This window comes from Mirounga angustirostris, unplaced genomic scaffold, assembly GCF_029215605.1.
Source record: "Mirounga angustirostris isolate CCGP_5_RB_7025 unplaced genomic scaffold, mMirAng1.0.hap1 SCAF_9, whole genome shotgun sequence".
In the NCBI taxonomy this organism is placed as follows: Eukaryota; Metazoa; Chordata; class Mammalia; order Carnivora; family Phocidae; genus Mirounga; species Mirounga angustirostris.
Genome location: NW_026991717.1, coordinates 29,413,649 through 29,420,148, shown reverse-complemented (window position 1 = coordinate 29,420,148; position 6,500 = coordinate 29,413,649).

Genomic DNA, 6,500 nt, shown 5'->3' with positions numbered 1-6,500 from the left:
CCTGAAGGTGGAAGCGTTGTGCTGTGTGTATGCATGAGCGCACTGCAAGTGAGTCCGAACCCATTTCCGAAGTGCGACTCAGGCCCCGGTAGAAGGCACAGCACGACTCCCCACTCGTTTCGTGAGGCTAGCACTGCGGCCCCACTGTTGCATGCAAGTCGAATCGCTAGCATACTCCCTCGAAGAACAACACTGTGGAGAAACCGTGGCTTTAGCTACCGGGGACATCTCTGAGGGCGGAAGCAGTTTAGGGTGTACTGTGGGTGAGAGCCTGGGGACGGGTTCCATAAGTAAAATCGAGGGAGACTCAGGCCTGAGGAGAAGGCAGCTCTCAACTCGCCTCTTGTTTATGGGGCTCATAATGTTGCCCCGTGTGTGTTTGCAGGCAAGCCTAAAGCCAACCAGCGAACTCAAAGGAACAACTCTGTGGAGAATTCCTGCTTCGGCTAAAATAGCCCTGCCTGAGGCTGGAAGCAGTTTGCTGTGTGCCGGCGTGAGCGCACTGCAAGTGAGTCCGAAAGCATTTTCCGGGGGAGGCTCAGGCCCCGGCAGAAGGCGGAACACGGCTACCCACTTGCTTCATGGAGCTAGCACTGAGGCCCCACTTTTGCACGGACGTGTTATCGCTCGCTTTGTAACGCGAAGAAACTGCACTGTAGAGGGACCGTGCTTTAGCTAGCTGCGCTGTTACAGAGGGTGGAACTATTTTCAGTGTGTGGGCCAGATAGCTGGGGAAATGATCACATAAGTCACTCTGTGAGAAACGGCTTCGTTCGAAGGCACCTCTCGAATCAGATCCAGTTTCAAGAAGTTAGCACTCTTCTGGCATGTGTGCACGGAGGCCTAAGTTCCAGGCACCTCTTTCAGGAACAACACTGTAGAGAAACCGTGCTTTAGCGACCATCGACCTCTCTGAGGGAGGAAGCAGTTTCCAGGCTACCGTGGGTGAGAGCCTGGGGAACAAACCGAGGGAGGAGAAGTCCGGGCCAGAAGGCACCTCTCGACTCAGCTCTTGCTACCTGAAACTAACACTACTGCTCCATGTTTGCAGAGGAATGCTAAGTGCGCCACAGGGATTTAGCAGAAAGAAGCTGGTCAAGAATCCCAGCTTCAGCTCATTCGCCTCTCCACAGGGTGGCAGCATTTTCAACTGTGCTTGAGTGCAAACCTGGGGAAGGAGTCCTAGCAGAATTCCGAGGGAGAAATAAGCATGGGCAGAGGGCACCTCTTGACTCAACTCTTGTTTCGGGAACCTACATCGGCACTCCCGTGTGTGTGTGTGGTCCCAAGTGCCATCCCCCCAGCGCCAACAAACAAAACTGGAGAGAACCCGTGCCTCAGCAAAGATCGCCCTTCCTGAGCGTGAACGTCATCTATTGTGTGTTTTTGTGAAAGCATGAGAAATGGAACCTAAACGTAACTCTGAGTGGAAGGAGGCCCGTAAGGAAGGCTGCTGTCGACTCACCTCTTGTTTTGGGAGATTAGCGCTGCTGTACCCTGTGTGCCTGGAGGCCTACTTACCAGGCTACGAACACCAAGAATCAATGCTGCAGAGTTAATGCGCTTTACTTCACATCGCCGTTCCTGAAGCTGGAGTAATTTTACAGTGTTCTAGTATGAGAGACCGGGGAGAGGGTCCCATACGTGAAATGGAGTGAGAAACAGGCCCGTGCGGAGGGCAGCTCTCAATTCACCTCTTGTTTCTGAGGCTGATACCGTTGCCCCATGTGTGCCTGCAGGCAGGCCTCAACCCCACCACTGATCTAAAAGGAACAACTCTGTAGAGAATTCCTGCTTAGGCTAAAAGAGCCATGCCTGAGGCTGGAAGCAGTTTGTGGTGTGCATGCGTGAGCGCACTGCACGTGAGTCCAAAAGCGTTTCACGAGTGAGACTCAGGCCCCGGCAGAAGGCAGAACACGACTCCCCACTTGTTCCATGGAGCTAGCCCTGCGGCCCCACTTTTGCAAAGAAGTCTTAAGCGCTAGCAGTCTCACTCGAAGAAACAACACTGTAGGGAAAACGTGCTTTCGCTACCGTGGACATCTCTGAGGGTGGAAGCAGTTTAGGGTGTACTGTGGGTGAGAGCCTGGGGACGGGTTCCATAAGTAAAATCGAGGGAGACTCAGGCCTGAGGAGAAGGCAGCTCTCAACTCGCCTCTCGTTTATGGGGCTCTTAACGTTGCCCCGTGTGTGCCTGCAGGCAGGCCTAGAGCCAACCAGCGAACTCAAAGGAACAGCTCTGTAGAGAATTCCTGCTTCGGCTAAAATAGCCCTGCCTGAGGCTGGAAGCATTTTGCAGTGTGCAGGCGTGAGCGCACTGCAAGTGAGTCCACAAGCATTTTCCGGGGGAGGCTCAGGCCCCGGCACAAGGCGGAACACGAGTACCCACTTGCTTCATGGAGCTAGCTCTGCGGCCCCACTTTTGCATGGAAGTCTTATCGCTGGCTTTGTAACTCGAAGAAACAACACTGTAGAGGGACCGTGCTTCAGCTACCGTCGTCCTCTCTGAGGGGGGAAGCCATTTAGAGTGTACGGTGGGTGAGAGCCTGGGGACGGGGTCCATACTTCAAATCGAGGGAGACACAGGCCAGAGCAGAAGGCAGCTCTCAACTCGCCTCTTGTCTATGAGGCTCGTACCGTTGCCCCGAGTGGGCCTGCAGGCAGGCCTAAAGCGAACCAGCAAACTCAAAGGAACAAGTTTGTACAGGATTCCTACTTAGGCTGAAAGAACCATGCCTGAAGGTGGAAGCCTTTTGCCGTGTGCATGCATGAGCGCACTGCAAGTGAGGCCGAAACCATTTCCCAAGGGCGACTCAGGCCCCGGCAGAAGGCAGAACACGGCTCCCCACTTGTTCCACGAACCTAGCAGTGCGGCCCCACTTTTGCAAGGAAGTCTAATCGCTAGCATTCTAACTCGAAGAAACTGCACTGTAGGGAAACCGTGCTTTCGCTACCATCGACCTCTCTGAAGGAGGAAGCAGTTAGAGTGGACAGTGGTTGAGAGCCTGGGGACTGGTTCCACAGGTACAATCGAGGGAGACTCAGGCCTGAGGAGAAGGCAGCTCTCAACTCGCCTCTTGTCTATGAGGCTCGTAACGTTGCCCCGTGTGTGCCTGCAGGCAGCCCTAGAGCCAACCAGCGAACTCAAAGGAACAACTCTGTAGAGAATTCCTGCTTCGGCTAAAATAGCCCTGCCTGAGGCTGGAAGCAGTTTGCTGTGTGCCGGCGTGAGCGCACTGCAAGTGAGTCCACAAGCATTTTCCGGGGAAAGCTCAGGCCCCGGCAGAAGGCAGAACACGACTCCCCACTTGCTTCATGGAACTAGCAGTGCGGCCCCACTTTTGCATGGAAGTCTTATCGCTAGCTTTGTAACTCGAAGAAACAACACTGTAGAGGGACCGTGCTTCAGCTACCGTCGTCCTCTCTGAGGGGGAAGCAATTTAGAGTGTACGGTGGGTGAGAGCCTGGGGACGGGGTCCATACTTCAAATCGAGGGAGACACAGGCCGGAACAGAAGGCAGCTCTCAACTCGCCTCTTGTTTATGAGGCTCGTACCGTTGCCCGAGTGTGCCTGCAGGCAGGTCTAAAGCGAACAAGGGAACTCAAAGGATCAAGTTTGTAGAGGATTCCTTCTTAGGCTGAAAGAGCCATGCCTGAAGGTGGAAGCGTTGTGCTGTGTGTATGCATGAGCGCACTGCAAGTGAGTCCGAACCCATTTCCGAAGTGCGACTCAGGCCCCGGTAGAAGGCACAGCACGACTCCCCACTCGTTTCGTGAGGCTAGCACTGCGGCCCCACTGTTGCATGCAAGTCGAATCGCTAGCATACTCCCTCGAAGAACAACACTGTGGAGAAACCGTGGCTTTAGCTACCGGGGACATCTCTGAGGGCGGAAGCAGTTTAGGGTGTACTGTGGGTGAGAGCCTGGGGACGGGTTCCATAAGTAAAATCGAGGGAGACTCAGGCCTGAGGAGAAGGCAGCTCTCAACTCGCCTCTTGTTTATGGGGCTCATAATGTTGCCCCGTGTGTGTTTGCAGGCAAGCCTAAAGCCAACCAGCGAACTCAAAGGAACAACTCTGTGGAGAATTCCTGCTTCGGCTAAAATAGCCCTGCCTGAGGCTGGAAGCAGTTTGCTGTGTGCCGGCGTGAGCGCACTGCAAGTGAGTCCGAAAGCATTTTCCGGGGGAGGCTCAGGCCCCGGCAGAAGGCGGAACACGGCTACCCACTTGCTTCATGGAGCTAGCACTGAGGCCCCACTTTTGCACGGACGTGTTATCGCTCGCTTTGTAACGCGAAGAAACTGCACTGTAGAGGGACCGTGCTTTAGCTAGCTGCGCTGTTACAGAGGGTGGAACTATTTTCAGTGTGTGGGCCAGATAGCTGGGGAAATGATCACATAAGTCACTCTGTGAGAAACGGCTTCGTTCGAAGGCACCTCTCGAATCAGATCCAGTTTCAAGAAGTTAGCACTCTTCTGGCATGTGTGCACGGAGGCCTAAGTTCCAGGCACCTCTTTCAGGAACAACACTGTAGAGAAACCGTGCTTTAGCGACCATCGACCTCTCTGAGGGAGGAAGCAGTTTCCAGGCTACCGTGGGTGAGAGCCTGGGGAACAAACCGAGGGAGGAGAAGTCCGGGCCAGAAGGCACCTCTCGACTCAGCTCTTGCTACCTGAAACTAACACTACTGCTCCATGTTTGCAGAGGAATGCTAAGTGCGCCACAGGGATTTAGCAGAAAGAAGCTGGTCAAGAATCCAGCTTCAGCTCATTCGCCTCTCCACAGGGTGGCAGCATTTTCAACTGTGCTTGAGTGCAAACCTGGGGAAGGAGTCCTAGCAGAATTCCGAGGGAGAAATAAGCATGGGCAGAGGGCACCTCTTGACTCAACTCTTGTTTCGGGAACCTACATCGGCACTCCCGTGTGTGTGTGTGGTCCCAAGTGCCATCCCCCCAGCGCCAACAAACAAAACTGGAGAGAACCCGTGCCTCAGCAAAGATCGCCCTTCCTGAGCGTGAACGTCATCTATTGTGTGTTTTTGTGAAAGCATGAGAAATGGAACCTAAACGTAACTCTGAGTGGAAGGAGGCCCGTAAGGAAGGCTGCTGTCGACTCACCTCTTGTTTTGGGAGATTAGCGCTGCTGTACCCTGTGTGCCTGGAGGCCTACTTACCAGGCTACGAACACCAAGAATCAATGCTGCAGAGTTAATGCGCTTTACTTCACATCGCCGTTCCTGAAGCTGGAGTAATTTTACAGTGTTCTAGTATGAGAGACCGGGGAGAGGGTCCCATACGTGAAATGGAGTGAGAAACAGGCCCGTGCGGAGGGCAGCTCTCAATTCACCTCTTGTTTCTGAGGCTGATACCGTTGCCCCATGTGTGCCTGCAGGCAGGCCTCAACCCCACCACTGATCTAAAAGGAACAACTCTGTAGAGAATTCCTGCTTAGGCTAAAAGAGCCATGCCTGAGGCTGGAAGCAGTTTGTGGTGTGCATGCGTGAGCGCACTGCACGTGAGTCCAAAAGCGTTTCACGAGTGAGACTCAGGCCCCGGCAGAAGGCAGAACACGACTCCCCACTTGTTCCATGGAGCTAGCCCTGCGGCCCCACTTTTGCAAAGAAGTCTTAAGCGCTAGCAGTCTCACTCGAAGAAACAACACTGTAGGGAAAACGTGCTTTCGCTACCGTGGACATCTCTGAGGGTGGAAGCAGTTTAGGGTGTACTGTGGGTGAGAGCCTGGGGACGGGTTCCATAAGTAAAATCGAGGGAGACTCAGGCCTGAGGAGAAGGCAGCTCTCAACTCGCCTCTCGTTTATGGGGCTCTTAACGTTGCCCCGTGTGTGCCTGCAGGCAGGCCTAGAGCCAACCAGCGAACTCAAAGGAACAGCTCTGTAGAGAATTCCTGCTTCGGCTAAAATAGCCCTGCCTGAGGCTGGAAGCATTTTGCAGTGTGCAGGCGTGAGCGCACTGCAAGTGAGTCCACAAGCATTTTCCGGGGGAGGCTCAGGCCCCGGCACAAGGCGGAACACGAGTACCCACTTGCTTCATGGAGCTAGCTCTGCGGCCCCACTTTTGCATGGAAGTCTTATCGCTGGCTTTGTAACTCGAAGAAACAACACTGTAGAGGGACCGTGCTTCAGCTACCGTCGTCCTCTCTGAGGGGGGAAGCCATTTAGAGTGTACGGTGGGTGAGAGCCTGGGGACGGGGTCCATACTTCAAATCGAGGGAGACACAGGCCAGAGCAGAAGGCAGCTCTCAACTCGCCTCTTGTCTATGAGGCTCGTACCGTTGCCCCGAGTGGGCCTGCAGGCAGGCCTAAAGCGAACCAGCAAACTCAAAGGAACAAGTTTGTACAGGATTCCTACTTAGGCTGAAAGAACCATGCCTGAAGGTGGAAGCCTTTTGCCGTGTGCATGCATGAGCGCACTGCAAGTGAGGCCGAAACCATTTCCCAAGGGCGACTCAGGCCCCGGCAGAAGGCAGAACACGGCTCCCCAC